General features: G+C 37.2%; 1 protein-coding gene across 1 annotated transcript in view; it reads left to right on the top strand.

Moving 5' to 3' along the window:
- The window catches only part of NTNG1 (netrin G1), a 331661-nt gene that overhangs the window by 140659 nt on the left and 167098 nt on the right, over positions 1 to 23904 (top strand). The window lies entirely within an intron of this gene.

Genomic DNA, 23904 nt, shown 5'->3' on the forward strand with positions numbered 1-23904 from the left:
CTATGGGTCTGAGTTCATCTGAAGTTCAGGGTGTTCCAACATGTAAAACGACCTGAGCTGATGAGAGTCAAAAGTTTTTTCATCTAAAATAGTTTCAACCTTAGTGCACCCAATAAGTGAATTCTTTGCAACACTCAGCCATCTGATTTTTACTTGCCCTTTTGCAAAATCCATTCATGTTTGCTTTTGAAAATAACTTTTAATTAAGGTCATCCCATGGATTTTATACTGTGTTCAGTTTTCAAAGTCAGAAAGCAGTTGTGTAATTACATTAGGCTGGTTGGGACGTGCAGGATGAATTGTTTGTACTCCTGCCTTTTTAAAAATGGAGCCCAGTGGAGTGAGTTATCTCACTTTGATATTCCTGTGTATATTGCTCAACCTTGTTTCTTTTCTTCTGGTTCTCTTTAGATGTGATTATTTTAAGTTTTGTTACCTATACCTTTGGTCCGTTCTTTTTGTTCATTTGTTGTGAAAATATCCAACGTCACTTTGCTTCATATTCGCAGATCCTCTTGCTTCTATGGTGGATTAAATATTCCAGTTTTTTCCCGTGGATTGGAAGTATCAAATAGCCTTACTGTTTGTCACTAGTTTTCCTGTGCCATAATGAAGATGTATCTGGTGGCATTTGGCTTATGCAGTTGAATCCTGAAGGGAGCAATAGGTTTGTGGCATAAAATGGGAAGAGAACAGGCCTTGATATCTGCCCCACTTAGTTTCAGTTCCTCCTTTGAATTACAGTTATGGGAACACTATATTTCTTCATCTTTAAAATGAAGACAATAATATGGATTTTGCAGGTTTGTTTGTAAATTAACAATAATGTTTATAAAGAACCAGGGATATAGCAGGCATTTAATAAATAATAGCTATTACAATGAATGCATATAGAAATATATGTATAAAGTAAATAAATGATGCAAAGCAGAAAAAGCTAGCTAATATAAGAGATGACAGACTTGAGATTCAAAGTCGTTTCAACTAGTATAATATTTAACAAGTATAAAGATACAGTATCCAATTTAGTTTCCAAAACTGAGCTACTAGTTGCCTAATTCAATAGATACGTTAACATCTTTGTTATTACTTTACTGCAGTATTTGTCCCTGATTACCCAGGTTCTATCGTCAACCTTTTGAACTTTCCATTTTATTATAGTTTTCCATTATTCACTGGTGAACACCAGACTCACATATTCTATTACCAAGCATCACCCAGTAATCCTATACAAACTTTTGACAAGAGAACTCATTGAGTTTGCCTAAATCTTCCTTCAATTAATTGCCTGGCTTGATGAATGGGATATTACCATTAACACAGGCACCCAAACCAGAAGTCTAGACTCTTCAAATCTCCTTACTGCCACCACCACTCACTCAGCAAACCAAGTCCTATGATTTTTATGTTAATTCTTTTTATATGGCATGACTATTTATTCCTAATCATCCCCCCTGCCTCTTCCATAGTTAGTGCCTGTCATAATTCCTGCCTGGATTTCAATAGCTACTTCACTGGGCACCCTGCCTCACTACCCTGGCTCCCTGCCAAACTGCCCTCAAACCTTCTGTCAAAGTTGAGTGTAGCACAGATTTTGAGTTAGATACACCTATATTTAAGTTCCACTTCCATCTCTTATGGGAAAATTATTTAACTCATTTTATGTGGCTGTAAAATAAGGATAATAATATGCATACCATTAGTTTGTTGAGAGCATTATATTTGAAAGTGTATGTCATAGAAAGGAACCTTAATAATTGCATTTATTGCTATTATCTTTCCCTGCAAATTTGACTACGTCACATCCCTCCCTAAAACCCCTTGATGATGCTCAATAACTTTTAAAATAAAATTCAGTCTCATCTGCTTAGCTGACCAGTTCTCTCATGGCCTGGTCCCAACTCTAGATTCTTCTTTCATCACTGACCATTTTATGCCCTTCACTCCAGATTATTCTATTTCTAAGCTATTTCCTGGATCCATAGCAATCTCAGGTCTCTCACAACTCTTTGTCCTTAAACACACTCCTCCTGTGCTTAGAAGACACTCTCTTCCCTGGTGACTGTGTTCTCTCCCTTTAAAACTCACATATGACCTGACTTACAGAGATTTTCTTTGGCCTAATCGAGGTGACCAACCATTCTGGCTTGTCAAAGATGGGCTTAGTTTACAACCGCTGTCTCCCTGTAATTATTATTAGCACCACCTTTCACACTCAGAGAATTGGATGGTACATTATATGGTCACCCTACCTAAATTCCACTTGTTCCCAGGCCCAGCTAAGCATCCCCTATTTTCTGTTTCCATAGCATTCTGCATCCCCTTCTGCTTTAGATTTATCACAAAATAAATTTTTCATAAAATCTCATTGCTTTATAAAATCTCACTTACCTGTCTCCCACTGGACTATGAGCTCCTTGAGGGCATGAATTTCATCTCATTTTTTTTCACATTATTCATTCCTAGCACAGTGCCTAGAAAGCATAAAGTGTTGTATGTTAATTACAGCAGCCTATCTTCCTAATTCCACTTAAATTACCTACGAAAAACTAAAGAAGGAAAGATGCTTCAGCAGCACATTGCAAAAATGAATGAGAATTCATTTGGATCTCTATTGTGCCTGAAATACCAATGGGACAGATGTGGACCCCATAGAGAATTACCTTCATTACCATGTTGTCCTCCCTGCTTTGTTTCATACTGTAGATACAGCTCCCACTTCTTCATTCAGCTCTCTCTCTTGCATTTGCCCTCTGTCACCTGCCATCAAACTCTACATTAAGTCACAAAAGACATATAAATGCTAATCAGTTTTTCTTTTTGCTTTCAATCACAGACCAGCCCTTCAAACTTCATTCCCTGTGTCCCACTGAGTAATTATAACAATAGCAGCTAGCATTTATTGAGAGCTTACTGTATGCTGGACCACTCTAAGCACATTTCCTATATTAACTATATCATTTAATAGTGTGAGGATTAAATAGTATCCTTTGTGCTACAGACTCATTCTGAACTGAGGCTTCCTTCAAGTAGCCCTGAACTTCGTTTCCTGACACACATCTTTACTTGATCTTGCTGTGTCTTGCTGTGTCTTGCTGTGTCCATCTCTATCTATGGAAGTCAAGAATTGTCTTCCTGGTCTTCTTGTGTTGTGAACCAAACCATTTTACTCCTTGAAGGGCTCCTATGCTAACATCTTATCCAGGCCCTAGAAGACAAGTTTTAAGAATAGCTGCTCCAGCATAAGCAATATAACAACCAAATGCAATAAGCACATTGTTTGGGACATGATGCAACAAACTAGCTGTAAAAGACAGTTTTGAATCACTAGGGGAAATTTGAATATGATCATGAAATATGAGATATTAAGGAATTATTGTTAATTTTGTTAGATGTGATAATGTCATTGTGTTTATGTGTTAGAAAAAGTTAGGGATGCATTCTGTGGATTTAAGAGTGAAATGAACTGATGTCTGTGGTATGCTCTAAAATATTCTAGCAAAAATTATAAAACACAAAACATCAAACGGGATTACTGATAATAGAAGAGGACACAGATGAACAGACTATTGACAATTGTTGAAGGTGGGTGTTGGGTACAAAGTGGTTCACTATACTATTCTTCTGCTTTAGTGTATGTTTGAAAATCTCATATCAAGCATTTAACAAATGGTGGTTCCTGGCAACCCCACTCTAGTTGTGCTGAATTAAGATCACTGGAAGTGGAGCCCTGGAATCTGCATTCTTAGAAAGCTCCCCAGTTGATTCTTAGGTGCCCTGAAATTTGAGAACCACTGGTTGAAATTTAAGACGGAATGATCATTTCTCTAATATCTTCCTCTCCCCGGGACAACAATTGCTGCTGCTCAAGATATCCAAGCAAAACCTTAACTTCAAGGATGAAAATATCAACACATCAATCTCAAAGATGAATAGCAATAGCAGCAATTCTGCCACGCAGAGCCAAGTTGTAAGGGTTCAGAAATAAACCTGATCTATTTCGTGAGATAGAGGACATGGTCTTAAAAATTACCTACTTTTTATTCTTAATGAAATAAAAGACGACATTGTCTCTATTGAGCCAAAGCAGGCCTGGGTAAGAAGAGCATGCTACATAATGAAAATGACAATAACTGAAATAAAAATCGTATTTGAAAGTAGTAAAAAGCAGACTTGACATTGCAAATAATCAAATCAGCCATACCCAGAATACTGAAAAAATGAAATCACGGGTTTAAAAAATGAGACAGAGTATAATGGGCAGAGAGGTCAGTCATGAAGATAAAACCTATGGACTCAACAAATGGATCAAAATTAATCATTAAAGATGTAATAATATGTATTTTAGAATTCTGGGATGAAAAAGACCCAAAAATAGCAGTTGAAAGAGTTTATCATGTTCCAGGTAACTTAGTAATCAGGGTAATGACAGAAACGGTTTCTGGTTATAATTTTTAAATTATAGAAAATTGTGCTGATGAATTTCATACGTTTCAGAACAGAAAAGCTAGGTTCCCTCAACAGGAGTGAACATTGCCTTTCTTCATAGTTCTCATCTGCGCTTTCTTAGGCCTGTAGATGGTGGAGCAACTCTAGTATTCCTGGGGGGAAATTATGAGATGTTCACATAAGAACGCATCCTCATTTTAACCTTGACCAAGTCAGGCTTCATCTTCCAATCAGTGTCCTACAGTTGCTGTTTAACAGGTGAGAGTTGTGACATAGTTGTCTTTGCCTGCACATGCACAAACCTTGCTGGAATTCCTGTTGACACGACTAAACAAGGGCAGCCTCTTGATGTTTCAAAAAACAAACCATTTCAGGGCAATAGGAGGAAGGAATATGAGTCTCGATTCTTGTCTGAAAACTTTCTATTGGCATCTTCTAGTAATACAAGAAAATATAAGCATCAAAACTTTCAAAATAGGTATTAGCAACTTGGGAGAAAAATCCTGCAGATGGTAAAAGCACTTTATTAAGAGTGTTGCCTTGGGTTGTGGGTTCCAGGAGGTTCATTATACTATTTTCTCTACTAATATGCATCTTGGAAAAATTTTGAAATTAAAAGTCTTTTAAAATTGGAAGAAGTGGAAGGAGCAGGAACAGAGGGAAAGGAGGTAATGCATTCCCAATGCTCCCTGATTGCTCAGATGATTTTGGGTAGAAAAGAGCAGTGGTTGAGAATCCACCGGCCAATGCAAGGGACACGGGTTTGACCCCTGGCCCAGGAAGATCCCACATGCCGCAGAGCAACTAAACCCATGCACACAACTGCTGAGCCATGTGCCACAACTACTGAAGCCCACGTGCCTAGAGCCTGTGCTCCGCAACAAGAGAAGCCACTGCAATGAGAAGCCCGTGCACCGCTACGAAGGGTAGCCCCCACTCGCCTCAACTAAAGAAAGCCTGCGTGCAGCAACGAAGACCCAATGCAGCCAAAGATAAATAAATAAAATAAATAAACACTGAGAGATCACCTGAAATCTGGATATTTTATAGTTTCTCTTGAAAAATTAGAGAATGTGGCAGAACTGGATCTAAATTCCTATGTGGAAACAATCAGCTGGAGCTGACTGGTGATTGCTCCCCTCAGCCAGTGCCTGAGTTCCCCATCCCCCCAGACCCCACACTCATTCCTTTACACACAGTATACTTCATCGATTGACTCTGCCTGCCTGACTCCTATGATCTTTGAGTTTGTGACCTCGAATGGAGATGATGGTTGTAATTGAGACAGCTGTTTACTTGAAGACAATAAACTGTGACAATTGCAGACAACCCTTAAGATTTTTTTTAAGTTAGAAACAGCAGTTAGATCTGTTTTGTGATATTTAGTCCTATTAAAAGCAATCCAGATCAAGTGCTCCATTTCTTCTTTTTAAATTTGGGAGTTTTATCTGTGTCTTAAAAATTAACAAATTTTACATTCTACTTTCATGTTCTGTTAATACCCTGAACTAATTATTGGCATATGTATTTTAAAAAATGAAATAGCAATAAAAATACCACATTATGTTTAGATTTATTTTCATACTTACTCTGAGGTAGCAAGAACTCTTATTATCTATGAAAGTCTTAATATACCATTGTTTAAGTTGATATTAGTATTCACCACTAACAGCTTTCAGTGGCTGAGAGTGGTTCTGTGGGGGACTAGACTTCATCCTGGACAAACAGCAAAAGAAACAAAAGTAGAGGAAGAACCAGGAACAGCCTCTCAGTTCCCCTAAATTAGGGTTGCATTTTGGTAGGGAACATCCACCCCAAGTGGTCTCCTTCCTCTCCTGGTTGTCTCCAAACTCATTTGATGTGCACATCATCAGTAGAAGGTAGGGAACACATACCCTCAATATATGTATATTCTTTTATGTAAAAATGGAATACATGTTTTGCACTAATACATTTTAAGCATTATAAAACATGTCAAAATAAGCAATTTATAGCATGAGGTAACACAGGTAACACATGTGGAAATAGATGTTCCAATATTTTCTTCAACTCCCCTAATGGGCTACTTTGGCCCTCTTCTTAACTGTATCCACCCAGTGTTTCCCAAAGTCTACTCTATGCAACAGCAGCTCAATGTCATTTTAATAACAAAGGATTTAATTGTCAAGTAAGTTTGGAAAATGCTAGGTTAAAATTAGGAAGGTTTCCTTGCCATGTGATTTCTCATCTTTAATACAGAATTGCACTGTGAGTTCTTAAGAGGAAGAGCGCCTATAGGGCTAACATTCCTTGAAGATCTATTTGGGAAATCCTGCTCTATTCAAGTTTTCTAGAGATCATCTTTGCTTGCTGTTTGCCATCCCTTTCCATAGGGTCCCATATAATCACCAAAAGATCCTGGACACCAATTCTCAACCTCTGAATTCCAAACCTTTCATCTCACTGACTCTTTTCTTTCCTAAGACCATGTCCTTCCTCCCCTTTGCACCAAGAACCTTGTGTCTTTTTTAATAAGCCCTGTTTGGGTCTTAGCCTCAGTTCTCTTCTTATCCATGCAACTGTTGTATCTTAGCTTTAGGTAAGACTTGCCTGCCTAGGTCCACTCCAGTTTCTAGGATGAATCCTGGTCTTAGATAAAAGGGATTTAAAATAGATCTACTCCACAATTTGGAACTTGCCACAAATTCACTCTTCCTGCTTTGTCTTGATTATGTGTAGGAACACCTATTCTGATAAATTTTTTATTCCTAGGACCCAGTTTCCACTGTACTCCATTGATGATAATCCTGTGATTGCTAACCTGCCTGGCATCTGATCCTTTCAAGAACTTTAAACTCTTGCTATACAGAGAATATGTTTATCAGGGACTGAAACAAAGTAAAATACCAGTTAGGTTCTGTTCAGGAACTACTGTAGCGTACCAATATTTTGATCATAAAGAAACAACAACTTAGATTTGGTTCTGCCCACTTTCTGCCACTACTAGCTGTGCAATCTCGGCAGTTCACTTAAGTCCCAGTTTCCTCAGCTGCAAGATTAGAATAACAGTACATTCCCCATAGGACTGGTTTGTTTGTTTGTTTTGAGAATCAAATCATTTAATTCATATAAAGTATTTGGAATAGAGTACTTAGAACATTCCTGGCATAAAATAGATTCACAATAAATGTTAACTTTTGTCATTATTGTTGTTTTAAACAAATTGAAACAACGTTAGGTATTTTTCTGTAGCATTAGATATTGTTTCCGAAGAAAGTTGGGCCTTCTTTGTAATTCAATAAAAATCAAATGTTTGTGTTTCATTTGGGGATCTAAAACTGCACATTTTGTTTCTGGTTTTAATATTTTTTAAGTTGCTCAATACTGATTATTCTTAATATATATCAAAATAGTACAGTAGAAAAGTAGTGTCAACACACTTTGGTCTTATGAGTTCAGGTCCCTGTAATTATCCTGTCCATTTGTTTTTGTTTACTACCTTTTATATGGTGTCAACATACCAGACTGTACAGAGGTGGTCTCTCTTGGTGGAAAAGCTTCTTTTCGAAGGCAACACCACAAATACAATCATATTCATCACTTCTTTAGGTTAGCCTTTTATTTGTTTTGTTTTGTTTGATATTTCTTTTACTACAATAGTAAAATATGATTTGGCCATCAGATGTTAATAAATTACTGCATTTAAAGTTTGGCAAAATTTATTTTAAATCTTGGGCTGTCCACCATTCAATAAGTAGTATAAATATTTTCCCTCACCCTGTAGGCTCATAAGCCATCAAATACTGTACTAAAACAATACTGATCCTGCAGCAAGATAAAAAGAAGGCTAGCAATAAGGACAATGTGATTTTACACTTTAATATCTATTATTAGATCCAAAGTCCAATATAAAATAATCTAATATTTAAAATTTAATATCTTCTGTCTTCCCAGTTCTGAAATCATTTGAGTAGACCAGTGCAATCCATTCAAGACAAGTAGATTTTCTGCTGATATGGCCCTGAACTAATATTGAGGAAGTTCTGCAATTGCCTAAAATCAATCCTTATATTGGTTTCTGTAAGTGAGAGTTAACCACAGCAGATTAATGAAATTAGAAGGTGAGAAATAAAGGAGACATTTATTCAATAATTTTAGTCATAGAGCATCCTGGCTACTAACTAAAAAGATTTAGCCAATAAATAAGAGAGGTTTTCTTGCACTGGGAATACATCCTGTGTTTGCAAAATTATAATGTAGATGCTAGCAACTTAGTCCCACACTTAACCTTCATTCATGAGTATGTTTATCCTTTCCCTTCCCACTACATTTATTTGCACTTTGTCATCAAAATGGATCTGTCTTAAAAGTGCATTGCTTGATCCTTTTTCCCATTTAAACTATTATCCCATTTTCCTTGCTTTCATTTCCAGACCTCTCCAATGCATGCTTTGAAGCCCTGCCCTCCCCCTTTTTTTTATCTTTTCACCATTCTCTAGTAAAATAGTTTCTGCCTCAGCACTCTATTATAACAAGTTTCCAAGGTCATTGACAACCACTTTCAAGACAAATCAAAAGATTTTTCTTATTCCTTATCTTCTCCCAAATATCTGGCACTATTGATCATATACTCTTTTTTTTTTTTTTACTACTGGTCTTTTGAAATATATTTTTTTTATCTAGGATAGGAATTGCCTTTTCATTTTCTTGGAGGTCAGATTAAATTTTTATGTCTCTCCTCTACATACGTTCAAATATTTAGACTGCCCTAATTGTATATATAAACTCAAATGCGGGTTATAAGCTGCCAATAAAATCAGCTCTAAGTAAATGATGTGTTCACACTTATAACCAAATACATGGACTCTTCCTTCTTCTAGGGGAGTTGATTAATTCCTACATGGTTGGTCTAGAAGAGGTTCCTCCAGAAAGAGTAACTCCATCCCCTACCCCTAAATTCTGGAATAATTTATTAATACTGGGGTTGAGGAATGTCTAATTACCTTTCTGGAGGCACTTAAATGCATCCTTGTTGCAGTTTGATTTTTGACCATCCAGTTCACATTCTTTTCATGTAATTTTAAAAGAACTTTTTCGTCCTTGTGGCTGTTCTCCTTTTGGCCTTCCCAACAATGAAAAACACAAATCTCAGACAATTCTTCAAAGACTCCTTATTACTCTATTTCTCATCTTAGGCTTCATTTTCACCATCTGGTCAGGCTATGTTTTCCATGCCTTCTGTACTCATGTTGCCCGAAGCAAACACATCAAGGACTTCAAGTGCCTATGGGCATTGATGGCAAATGTTATTTCAATCTAGGCTACAAGAAGTAGAAGGACCATTATGAAAGTTCACTTGCCAGAGAGTTGTTTCCTTAATCACATCTGGTTGATTGTTTAAACTAGTATTGTCTAATAGAAATATAAGGTGTCCATATAAGTAATTTTAAATTTAACAAAGGGAAAAAGAAACAGGTTAAAATAATTTTAATATGTTCTATCTCCCTAGAATATCCAAAATATTGTCATTTCAACATGTATCGGTATAAAGTTATTAATGAGGTATTTACATTCTTTTCTTTTTGTACCAAGTCTTAGAAATCCAATGTGTGATTTATACTTACATCACACTCATTTCTGAGTAGCTACATTTCAAGTGCTTAATAACCACATGTGGCTTGTGGCTACCATACTGGAAAACATAGGTGTGAACTGTTAAAAGGAAAAGAGGGGCTTCCCTGGTGGCGCAGTGGTTGAGAGTCCGCCTGCCAATGCAGGGGACACGGGTTCGTGCTCCGGTCCGGGAAGATCCCACATGCCGCGGAGCGGCTGGGCCCGTGAGCCATGGCCACTTAGCCTGCGCGTCCAGAGCCTGTGCTCCACAACGGGAGAGGCCACAACAGTGAGAGGCCCGTGAACCACAAAAAAAAAAAAAAAAAAAAAAGGAAAAGAGAATGGAAGTGGAAGAAAATGAATCTATGTTGCCAACTATATTTCAGTTTCTGTGTTGTGTGTTTTTTCTTTTTTTAAGGTATTAGCTACTTTAATATTTACCTGAGAGTGAGATGTAGTCTCTGTTCTATACTTGAGCAAACAAAGGCCCAGAAAAGTTAGATAATTTCTCCAAGTTCATTTTGCTCATAAATTCAAGAGTATGAATTCAGTCTCAGGTATGATCTCTTCCCATCTGGATTTTAATTACACTGAATTCTGAGTTGGCTGGCAGGGTAGGAGGACTGTGGGTTTTTTTCTTTTTTCCTAGATTGGCCATAGCTACTCTAATAGGTTTGATCCTGAGAGATAGATAAGGTATTCAATAAGACCCATCTGGGGATGTTTTTATATTTGTCCTGGGACCTCGTATAGTTACAACATAAATAATAGGAATAGTGTTTTTGCATTTGGATTCTCAAGAGATTGACTTGTTCTATGTATTCTATGAAGAGATTAACTCCATTTTATTAGTCCACTTTGAAGAACTGAATACTAAACTATTTGGTGTTAACACTTGACTCTGAAAAGAAGGCTCTTATGAGAGGACAAGTTGGAAAGGTCATAGTTAGGAACAACGATGATAGTGAAGACAGTGATGATGATAATAGTAATTGCTGACATTTATTGAGGTCTTACTATGTGCCAGGCACCATGCTGAGCTTTTTTATACATTAGCTCATTTATTCCTCACAAAAATGCTATGAAAATGTACTGTTATTATTCCTATGACATAGACAAGAAAACAGAGTCGTAAAGAATTCACATGGGGTTGGGATGTGAATTCTGAGAAAAACGGTTCTGTGCTCTTCTTCGCTACAGGAGAGGCTGATACTCCTTGATAGAGAAACTATTTGTTTCAGCTGTCTGTGCTTGAAAATAATGATTCCATCTTTGTCCAACACTAACACCCCCATGCATCACTAGTTTGCACCTCACAAGGCTTATCTTTAGCTTATTCTTAACCTGCTCCTATGTTAGCAGGTTAGCAGGCTTATCTTTAGCTTATTCTTAACCTGCTCCTATACTTAGCCCTGTTCCCTCTTCCATTTGCATTTTTTCCACTTCATTTGTAGTTGCCGTTCCACTTTCTTGTGACTGCTTTGGGAAGGGCAACATACCTTATTCATTCCTTGGGTTGCAGTTCCCAGCTCTAGTCTCTTGTTGAAAATATGGTTGGGTCCGCTTAGCTCCTTAAGAATATTCACAGCTCCTTGCACTGGCTCCTGAGTATTCTGTTTTGCCCTCTAGGCTCTTGGGCCTTTATTTTTTAAACTAGAATAATATGTAAGGAGGATATTTGGAGAAAACAGAAAGACTAGCTAGATTTGTAATGAAATAGGAAGGCAGTAACTAAAAGAAGATAAAGAGAGGAATGGCGAGAAACCAAGAAAGAGAAGGAAGCTTATGCAGGCCAAGTTTGAGACCAAGTTAATGGGAGCTTGGAATGAAGTAGGAAAGATTTGGAAATCAGTAATTATGACATGTGAGATATTTAGAGAGAAATGAGGATGGAGAACTTTAGAATGTTTTGTTGAACACTATGAATTAAATCTCTATGGCATTTTCTTGATTTTCAGTAACATTAGATATTAAACTAGCATTTTGCAAATGGAACTCTCCTGGGATAGGCAGTAATAGAGGGTCAATCTTATACTAGTTGCAGACAGATACCTTATTACCAACATTTTCACTCTCTTCCAGGCATTAAACCTTGGTGTCACCAATGATTCTATTCCTTTTTTCTCCACTTCCAATCAATCTAATTCCTGCAGAATCTTGCATCACCATTTTCTTCACTTTAGTGCAGTTCCTTGTTCTCACACCTAGTTAATTAAAGCTACCTCCTAGCTTACCTCCCTACATCATCTATTCTCCCTTTCATTATATCCTGCACGGTAGTTATCATGACGTTCCACTATTGCTAAGGATGTCTCAGTCCCTGTTCTAGACGTCAGTGGAAATAGACTCACCTAATTCTAGGCCAGTTTTGAATCCTTTCTGGCTTCACAATAAGACCTCTTGATTTGGAAGTGAAGTATGAACTAATGTTTGAGATTTGGGCAGTGTCTCTCTAAATAAAACAAAAAGTCTTCTTTGACTGCTGTCCTAGAAGCAATCATGCAGCATATAGAGATTTGAGGACATTAAAAGATGTAGAGTTGCTTCCTCAATTTTTGAGAATTTTCATATTGTGTTAAACAGAAAAGCTAATTACAGAAACAACTTGCTTTCTATTCTTCTGTTTGATCATCATTTATTGACTGTCTACTGTGTGCCAGGAATTATGCAGGATACAGAGATGAATAGATATGTCCAGGATTATTTACATGTCCACTTCTAGAATTCTGACTGAACCTTACTTTTTGATTCTTCTTCATGACTTGAACAAGATTACTCTTAACATTAAGATTACTCTTAATATTGGACTCAACTTGATCCTTTTGTTTTCTCAAGAAAGGAATCTGGAAAACCAGTGAAGAAAGCTGTGTATGAGATACCTGCTATAAAAACCACAAACGACTTTCTGTTTTCCAGTTAATCAAACCCGAACACTTCTACCCAGCTTTCAGTGCTCTCTAAAATCAATTTCACATGGTACGTTCAAACTTACCTTCCACTACCTTACAGCTCATGCCTTGGACTATCGAACATTAGGTTCATTTTCGTCTTTACAGATACTTAACTTGAATAGGTTCCATGACATCTCTGAACCTTAGTTTCTTCATCTGTAAAATTAGAATAATATTTGCCTCATAGGGAATTGTTAGGGTTAAATGAGATGACAAATATAAAGCCCCTCTCACAATTCCTAACCATAAAAGGTGTTCAGGGATCATTGATCCCTTCTCCATTCCAAAAAGAGAATGTCTTCTTCACCTATGCAAACCTGAGACATCTTTGAAAGCCAGCACTCTGCCTCCTCTAAATCCTTCATAATGACTTTATAACTTTTATACCTTTCTTTAACAATAAATTTTTGCACATATTTTCTGAAAACTAGACAATTCATTTTTATTTAACCTACCCAAATAAAAGCCCTCTATAATAAAATGTTTTATTTTCAAAATGATACATCTTTCCAATTTTGTCTTGCTGCTACATTACAGCTGATTAGGAAGAATCAACCTTATTATAAGCTAATCTATAACATCAACATAATGCTTGGCACATGAGAAATGCTAAATAATTTTTGTCATTTAACTTGTTTTGGTTCCTGATAGTGGCTCTGGTAAACTAACAGCCACTCCAGCCTTACAAATAAATGGAGATTATGTTTATTGTTGGTAATACACCAAGAGAGTTATATATCTGTTGATGTGAATAAAATACATTCACATTATAATGAAATAGTGGTTATTATAAATGTAATAAATATTGATATATCAATTTAATTCATAGATATAAATATGGTATGAACCATGTATATAATGGTATGAACTTGGGCAAGAAAACTGGATTTAGAGAAAATGTATTTCAAGGTTGGAAATGCTGAGAATAGAGCATCTTAGTGACAAAAAAAGAAAGTGAAAAGAAAGAATAGGAAGGAAGAAAGAAGAGTTGTTTTAGTTTAGCAAGCCCTAAAATATACTACCTGTGTCCCAGACAGTGGCAAGACCAGTTTTTAAGAGCCTAGAGCCTATGCAGTTCTGCAACCCTCTTTTAAAAAGAGAAATGCAAAAAATGTAAACACAAAATTAGGTACAAGGCCTGAGAAGCAGCTTGTGTAATTGAGTGGCTCTGAGGTATAAGCTTCATTAATTTCTTAAGAATCAACCTCTGGGCCCAGGTAGAATTTTCAGGATCTCTGTAATTAGGACAGCCATTTAAGCAGTAGCACAATAAACAGAGACCACTTCCCTCTTTTCCAGCAAAATATGTGCACTTTCTTTTTGTCCACCAGTTTCCACCTTACACATTTTACATTCTTTCAAGGATTTGCATTACTGAGGCACTTCCATGTCTGTTTTTTTTAAATTACAACCACTTCACTTGCTGCTTCTTCCTTCCTAATTTTATTTAGTTTTCCATAATTGTCCAAGAATAAATAAAGCTCTTGGTATTTAGCTACTCCTGTAAACTCAGAAGGATGCTGTGGGTTGGATAAGTAAGACAAGATGGGATAAGGAAGAGAGATCTTCAGCTCTAAAGCCACTAGGAGAAATACTGCTGTGGCTGATGGAGAAAAATGAAGATCAAATGAGCACCAGGAAAGGACTGGGACATAATTGCAGCTCATGCTATTTGTCTTTGTCCTCCAGCCTCACCAGAAGTCCCAGTAACTGTATCAATCACACACACAGGCATACTGCACTTGGAGTTGGACTCTTTGTTTTTTGTTTGGATTTATTCTTTTTTTTACACAGTGTATTACATCAAACAAATTCCGTCTACAACTTAGGGAGCTAGGAAGTTCTTTAAGCTTGGTTATCTGTTTGATCCCAAATCACCAACCTATGGGCAAATCCCTCCCATCTTATTCCATACTTTACTTAATTTATCCTGTTTCCTCCCTGGCTTCCTGTTTTTCTGCTTTCCTTATTTTCTTTAGATCCATAAACTTTATTATGTACCAGTTCTTCTCATAGAACTCTAGTGGAAGAGACATAAAAATAAACAATTGGAATTAATATGATTAATCGTATGATAATGCATATGGTCCCCTGTATATATACATATACTCATAGGTTGGTACAATTGACTCAAGAGGTGTGACTATGAGTGAGTAAAAAAATAAAAAATACAGAGGCCAAATCTTGAAGGATCTTACAAGCTATGCTAAGGAATTTGCATTATATTCCTGAAGGTAAGGGGGAGTCTGTTAAAGACCTTTAAGAGGGGGCGTGATACAGTTAGGTTTGGATTTTAGAAAGATTACTGTAGCAGCTATGTAGAGAATAGATTATAAGAGGACAATATAATACAAAGAGAGAGCATTTAAGAAGCTATTAACTGGTTCTGAAGAACCTAGGGGCAGGACAGGAATAAAGACGCAGATGTAGAGAATGGACTTGAGGACACGGGAAGGGGGAAAGGTAAGCTGGGACGAAGTGAAAGAGTGGCATTGACATATATAAACTACCAAATGTAAAACAGGTACCTAGTGGGAAGCAGCCGCATAGCACAGGGAGATCAGCTCGGTGCTTTGTGTCCAACTAGAGGGATGGGATAGGGAGGGTGGGAGGGAGATGCAAGAGGGAGGAGATATGGGGATATATGTATACGTATAGATGAGTCACTTTGTTATACAGCAGAAACTAACACACCATTGTAAAGCAATTATACTCCAATAAAGATGTTAAAAAAACAAAGAAGCTATTACAGTAATTCAAGAGAAGAATATTTTTTAAATATTTAAAATATTTTTAAAAACTAAGGACAGCATTGGCAGTGTGAACAAAGCTGTGGTGATGAGTTGCATGTAGAGAACTTGGCTGGTGAACAGATTGAAGAAAGAATAAAATAAAATGATTCCCACGTTTCCCACTTGGGAAATAGAAGAATTTGGTGTCATTCTCAGTGTCAAGGAATACAGGGGGAGGAGCATGTTTAATGCTAGCTACTAATTATTGAGCACTCATTGCCTGCCAAGGAGATGCTAAACACTTAACATGCATTATGTAATTTTATCTCAGATTAACATCATGGAGTACATATTATTATATGAATTTAAAGAAGGAGAAATCAAGGCTCAAAAAAGTCAAGTAGCTTGACCAAAATTACATAATAGTTGAATGGTAGAGCTGGAATTCAAACCTAGGCAGACCTAACCCAGATCTGCCTTGGCTCTTAATAAACAATATACCAGTGTTTATCAAAGTGTGGTGTAGAGGGGATCTGCAACCCAATCTATTGAAAAAGAATTCCTGATGAGTAGGGACTGCACTCACCAGGTATTTCTTATACAACTTAAAATTTATATGCCATTGCATACACTGTATATATTATGACTTGGTGGAAGGAGAATGACAATTTCACTTTTTAAAAAAAATAAAAATAGAACTACCATATGACCCAACAATCCCACTACTGGGCATATACCCAGAGAAAACCATAGTTCAAAAAGACACAGGCACCCCAATGTTCATTGCAGCACTACTTACAATAGCCAGGACACAGAACCAACCTAAATGTCCATCAACAGAGGAATGGATAAAGAAGCTGTGGTACGTATACACAGTGGAATATTACTCAGCCATAAAAGGAACGAAATTGGGTCTTTTGTAGAGACATGGATGGACCTAGAGACTGTCATACAGAGTGAAGTAAGTCAGAAAAACAAATATCATATATTAACATATATATGTGGAATCTGAAAAAATTTGTAGAGACGATCTTATTTACAAAGCAGAAATAGAGACACAGATGTAGAGAACAAACGTATAGATACCAAGGGGAAAGTGGGGAGGATGAATTGGGATATTGGGATTGACATATATACACTACTGACACTATGTATAAAATAGGTAACTAATGAGAACCTACTGTATAGCTCAAGGAACTCTACTCAATGCTCTGTAGTAACCTAAATGAGAAGGAAATCCAAAAAAGAGGGGGTGTATCTATATGTATAGCTGATTCACTTTGCTGTACAATATAAACTAACACAATATTGTAAAGCAACTCTATGCCAATAAAAAATAACACTAATAAAATAATAGGATAATAACTCTACTATAAGATTGCATTAATTTAAATATTAAAAACATTATATTTAAAGTCTGAAAAAATAAAACATGGAGATTTTAGTGTATGAAGACTACTTGGATTACCATAGGGGTGGAGAGCAGCAAATATTTTCAGACTGGGATTTGATGCTGGGGTAGTTTAATTCACAATTCTCAGCCTTGATAAGGCTAGTGGTGCTGCAACCACTGCAGGGTGGTTTGGATGGAGTATCATATGCAGGAGTGGTGGAGTAGAATAAATTATCACCCAGCTGAGCCCCCCAGACTCCTCCTCTTTCATACTCTTGTTCAGTGGGCTTTGACACCTACATCCAAATCCGCTCCAAGCTTGAATGTCTCTGTATCTTTTCCTAAAAACACTTGCACGTTTATTTTTGCATCTTACTCCATAAAATTCTGTTTTTAGTATAAAAATATGTTTAATTATGTACCAAGGGGTGAAACCCCAGGAAGTTGTATAGGGTTGTCAGTGACACTGTTTACCCTCAAGGACACTTGATGCTCTCTCTGAGAACATGAGTAACCAATGTGAGAAACATGTGATTGTTGCTTGCTTAGGTCTAAACTTCACTACTAAATTGCAAATATTTTATCGTATTATTTCTGTGTTTTTCACAATACTTTAAAAATAGCAATGGTACCCAGTAAACAACTAATGAACTTGGAAGAGAGACATTTGAAAGAAATAAGGAGTATGAGAAATCAGAATAGACACACCAAAACCCAATCACGTTTGAGTGTCACATTGGGAAGATACCTTCCTGCCTCTTGTGATTAAGCGATCACTTCAACAGAGGATGCTCTGGTCTTCCCATACTCTCTTAAAGTTGGTGGTTTTCAGAAGATGGACATCAAGCAGATCTTGGACTTACTTTCTCATGTGAGAGAAAAAGGAAGCAATTTTTGAGAATCAAATCTGATCTTTCAGGATTCAAAATACTCAAACTAATCCTCACAATGCATGATGGCATCAGGATGCAGAACATTCCTACCTTCGTGGTAGTTTATTCACCTTGTTTCTTTCAAATTACTTGAACTGAGACTGCTGACAGCTTGCTTCAGCTTCGTGTTATTAACATTTAAGTGTCTGTGTTCTGGTCTATTTTGAGACTATCTATAAGGCAAAATACTGTACCAAAGATTTTTAAGGAATGTTTATTAAGAAAATAAATTTTAAAAAGCAATTGCCCTACCAATTACAATAGTGTCAGCTTACTACAGTGTTTTCTGTAGATATTCACTTTTGAACGCACTTGATTCTATGAGTATTTATTTCTTCTTCAGTACATACACAGTAATGATTTCGATAGCTATATAAGAATCCATTTTTGTGGCTTGTGGCTTTAGACTTTTATTGGCTCCTCAGAAACTTGGTCTTCTTGACCTCTGCAGCCCTCACCAGTTTGAAAATCCTAACCACAATTCTCTGTGGGGTTTACACCGGTGTCTATTCTGGCTCATAATCTGTGATACGGCTTCTAGCATTCTTGTTGTAGAAAAGTGAAGCCCTCCCGTCTTTATTCTTGAGTAAAAAAGTCCACACACGGTTAGTGTTGTCAGCGAGCAGATGGAAACAAGCAACAGCTTCAGTCAGGTCTTAAGGCTGTGTCTATGGCAGGGAGGAATCTTTGTGATGAGCAAGGAAATTAGAAAATGGAGTAGTAGGTTTTTAACTTCAGAGTTAGAAAAACAAAATTCTGTATTTTCTGTCATTCTTAGAGTGGCCGTATTTCCCAGACTAAAAGTTGGGATTCATGCTCTGACAAACACATAGGTACTTTTGTAACACCAGTTTCAGAATATTTTAGTTAGGTCGGTCCCATAATATTCAGGCTATGTTGTTACCATGTATATGCCCTACACTGGGACCCAACATGCCAATCAATAGGGCAGGTTACAAAGTGAGATTGCAGTGCCATTTGAAGAGATTGCTGCCCTTTGTTTACAAAGATACAATGGACAACTGGAAACACACTGCTTTATGGGCCTTTCTCATCTGAGGATATATAGAGTCTATCCCCATAGCTGTGGTCATCAAGGCTTGTCAGTATTGGTGGCACTGATACTTATCTTTCAGATTTCTGGGAAAGATACCCACTATCTTGGATTGTTCTTACCTCTGGGTCTGATTTCTCTCTGTTCTCCCTTATTTCAGTAACAAAGTTGTAAGGCCTGAAGAGGGCACCTCAGCATGACTAATTAAACATCAGCTCCCATACTCAGAGTCGTCTGAGTTTCATCTGAAAATTCATAAAGGATGGGCCTTTCCCCTTTATTAGAGCCAAGAAAACATCTAGAATTTCCAAGACCAATAAGTTCCAAGAAAGGACTGGGAGTAGAGGTCCCTCCAACCAAAAATTACCCCTCTGATATAAAGAGGTCAATCACCAGCCTCCCAGAAACTGTCCTGCTTGGTTGGCTCCCAATGAGCTGTATTTAAAGAGGAGAAAAAGCCATCTCCTGAAGGCGATAGCCCAGCCTAGCAGCTAAAGCATGTTGCTCATGGTCTGTCTGGCTGAGAGGTGAGCAGTGGACTGTGCTACTGGTTTCTTCATCCTTCGAAAGCCTTGCACTGGCAAAGCCATAGTGATGTCCATTTCAAAGTCACAGTGGGAACAGGTCTGGAGTGCTCTCTCAGAATGCAGTTTCTGCCCCCCTTGCCTTTGTGTCTTTTTTTTTTTTTTTTTCCTTACTGTCCCTTACCAATAAAACAAGCAAGGATGAGCCAGATGCAAATGGTTGGGAGGCAGCTCTGTCTCAGTGTTTTTCACAATCTATGTAAGTGTTAACTCAGATGCTTCTCACAGCCGCTCCTAAGTTACACGCCTGCTTGGCATGTAACTTACAAGTTTGTAACAGATCTCCCATGAGAATTCCCTATAGTTCCAACTGTCATTACCAATATTTTGCCAATAGGTAAAGCTTGGAAAAGCAAGTTCACAATGGTAGGAACCACAAGTATTACACTATATACTGCTTATATAGGATTTTCTTTTTTAACTCTGAAGGATCTAGCAGATCTTAGGTGAAAGGATGTTCTTTTCAAAGTGTCACCAGAAGGAAGATACTTCTGTCCATAGAAACGGTACGAACATATCTAAAATTTTATTTATCCCTCTAAGTTCTGAAAGGACATTAAAGAAGAAGAATAACACTGCACTTCGGCTACAAAGTGCTAATTAATAACTAACTTCAGTTCTCCCAGTGGTAAAATATTACATTATTTTTAAATGAAATTAAACATCACAATCTTCTTCTAATTGTTATAGAAATATTTAGCAGCAATATCTGTTTAATTATTTAGGCATCTCTTAATGGTATAAATATTATCAGCACAGTCATAAATATTTTCTGCTTTGTCCATAGACAATCAGCTAAGGATCTGTTGCTTGTAGGACTTAAATTAAGATCTATTTAAGGCTGCCTGCTGGCCACAAAATAATGCTTACATTTGCTAATGCCTGAATCTGTTAGATTTAGCAACAAGAAGTGTTCTTTGCTTTCACAAGTAGGAGGAAGTTATTTTTCTTATCTAAATTTTATTGTTGCTGGTATTAGAGAGATTTAGGGTGTGGTTGAAGTAGTTGAAATTTTAATTAATCTAATCCCTTTAACAGCAATTGTTTTCATATTGATAATTCTCTGTAACAACAGTGCTGTACTACAGATCACACCCATATGAAATATTTACACTAAATATTTTAGCATATAATCTCACCTCCAGCTTTCTCTTTCTAGAATGGTAAGATTTTCAGCTTTGGCTTTCTTCTTTTCCTCTTTTTTCTCTTTCACCCAGCATGCAGGGTTTCTTCTTAGGGAGCCAGAATGATTTGTTTTTCCTCTGCTAATTTTCTCTCAATGTCATTATCTCTCAGTAAGTTATGTTAATGGCCATCAAATCATTAATCTCCTAAAAGAGCACGGATGCTATGAAATAAGAATAGTTCAATTTCTTGTTTGTTTGTTTGGGTTTTGGTATCTACAGTCATTTGGTGTAGATTTTCATTTGAAATGATTTGTTTACTCATCAGTTTCAATAAATTGTTATGCTGCTGCAATTATCACTAGGAGTAGAGTCAGATGAAGGACGAAACTGTCATTTTGGTCAACCTCTGATTATCTCCTGTGTAGACTGGGAATTGTTCTTAATCTGCTCAAATGTCATATTCTCGAGGCAAGACTTTCTCTGACCTCCCAATATAAAATTACAGTCAGTATCCTTTCTCTAACAGCATTCTGCCCTTTAATTGGCTCTATTTTTCTGTATAGCAGTTATCATCATGTAACATTATAAAGCATTATATATCTGGTTTTTTTTAGTGCATCTCTCCCCAACTAAGACAGAAGCTCTGCTAAAAGCAAGGATTTGGATTTTTCTACTGTTGTATCCTGAGAGCCAAGACAAGTGCCTTAAATATAATAATACAGTAGGCAGTCAATAAATAATTATTGAATACATGAAGCGTAAACTACCAGATCAGTGCAAAGAAACGAAATTTTCCCCTTTTCCTGGCATGCATTTTGATGGCTGACAACTTGATGTAGGTGTAAGCATTTATTCCTGGTCTGGCTGTCTTCTCAGCCCAAGTGGAAGGGTGTCCCTCTCTGGAACAAAAGCAAACAGTGCTGGATGTGGCTATGCCTTCATTAAACAACTAAAACTTCGGGTTGTGCCCTGTTGTTTGGCATCCATCTACGTGTTTACAGTTTTAAGAGTAATACAAAGCAGAGAATCTCAAAGGATGCTCTCCAGGAATCTATACTTATGTGGTATATAAATAGGGATTACTAAAACAAAAAGGGGTTCCATGGTCAAATAAGTTTCTGAAACTAGGTAGTATATGAAGCTAAGGAAGGTTCTTAACGTCAAGGCATCTCAGAGGTATGATAATGCTCATTAGGGCTCTCCAAGGCAAGAAGACCTTAGGCTGTGTTTTCCAAACTCATTTGGTCATAGGCTCTTCTGCTCTACCGGCCAACTCTTGTTTCCAAGACTAGGTTGCATCCTAGGGAACTCCATTGACTTAGGAGTTGAATGGGCCAGGTCAGGTGCAGGAAAAGTGGGTTCCGGCTCCACTCCTTACTCACTCTGTTATATGACCTTGGACAAGTTACTTAACACTTCTATATGCCTCACTTTTCCGTAAGGTAGGGATGAAAAGGATTACCCAGGATAATGTATGTAAAGTAAATGATCTATAAGTGCTAAATAAACGCTGAGTATTGTCAACACCTTTTATCAAATGTAGAAACGAGTACTTTTTAAATAGATATCTTTAAGCATATTTTCTAAGACAGGTTTCCTAGTATTGACCCACACCCAGAGTCAGCTAGCTGTGCCTCCTTTTTTGTCACAGACCCTGTCCCCACCTGAGGAGCTCTGTGTATCTAAGCAGAGATCAAGGAAATGCTATATTTCAACAAGACTTAATACAAATGTCTGATAACTCACTTTGGTGTATCCCGCAGAGTTTATTTCCTGTGTTTCAATACCCTTGACCTCAGATGAAGACGCTTTTGTCAGGAGAAAGGTGGTAGCATCCAAGTTAATGATTGTGCAGATGGCTACATGCTGACAGATTTTGAAGTGACCATATTTTTTCCAGTAAATTTCACATGAAGGTGTGATTTGTGTAAATCTGACCCCTTCCAGTAAAATGTGCATTTCCATATATTTAGAATTTATAAATCCTGACAGATTCCACAATATTTATAGCCCTCCATAAAAAGCCTTTGCCAGTTTGCAGAGCTCTGCATTTGGCTCTCTGGTATGCTTAAGAGAGTTTAAATAATAATAAATTTGGTGATTTATTCCACCTGGAACAGAAACTTATTTTGCCCCCATTGGCTCACTATGAGGGGGATACTATAAATAGTGCCACAGATGCTGGGATCAAGAATAGGGAATTGAAATTCAAGAGAGGACAGAAACATTTCCATTATCACTGATGCCTTGAACGTATTTTTAAAACATTTCTGGTCCTCAAATAATGTACCTTCTCTCCTTTCTCCTACCCCATCTCAATTACACTCAGACCCCCAAACCTGTTGCCAGCTTTAGGATTCAGTTGCATTAATGGAAAAGAGAGAGTGAAAGTATTAGCTGACTAGGCAGGAGAAAGTTGCCTCTAGGGAGGCCAAAGCAAGTCTCCAATGTTCGTCTTACATTTCACAGGAGTCAGCTGGTAACTGAGCATTAATGTCTAAAGTGTAAATTCATTATTTGAGACTCAGCTCATGCATCCTGCAGATATGATGAAAAGGTCTCAGTTCATGAAAAAGAAACAAGAAAAAATCTAGTTGTAATTACAAGAGAAAGCCTAAGGACAATGTCAGAGGATCGATTCTTTCACCCATTCATGCTTGTAATTACCCAGTACAGGGTAATAGAGAAATACCTGACTAGTTGACTCCAAATGATACCATTTTTTAAAACACAAAATAAACCAAAATTTGGGAGTCAATTGTTTGCCATAGAATCAGTCTACCAATGAAACCTGAGAGCAGCCATTTAGTTTCGCATAAGTGGTGTTATAACTTGTTGTGATATATGACAAGGAGACTTATTTTCAGCTTCTTGTTAGAGTAGACTGTGAAGGAATTAGCCTTTGTGTGAGGGAAAATAATAATAATGGCTAACATCCACAGAGAGCTGACTGCGGGCTAGCACAGAGTAATACATCAAGTGGCAGTGATTCTCTGCAAAAACCTTCTAATTAAGTACTGGATTTTCCTGTCCTGATAAGTCGGAGCACACCCCCACCCGAAGTCTTTCCTGAGCAATCCCCTTGCCTCT

This window comes from Phocoena phocoena, chromosome 1 (genome assembly GCF_963924675.1).
Source record: "Phocoena phocoena chromosome 1, mPhoPho1.1, whole genome shotgun sequence".
Lineage (NCBI taxonomy): Eukaryota > Metazoa > Chordata > Mammalia > Artiodactyla > Phocoenidae > Phocoena > Phocoena phocoena.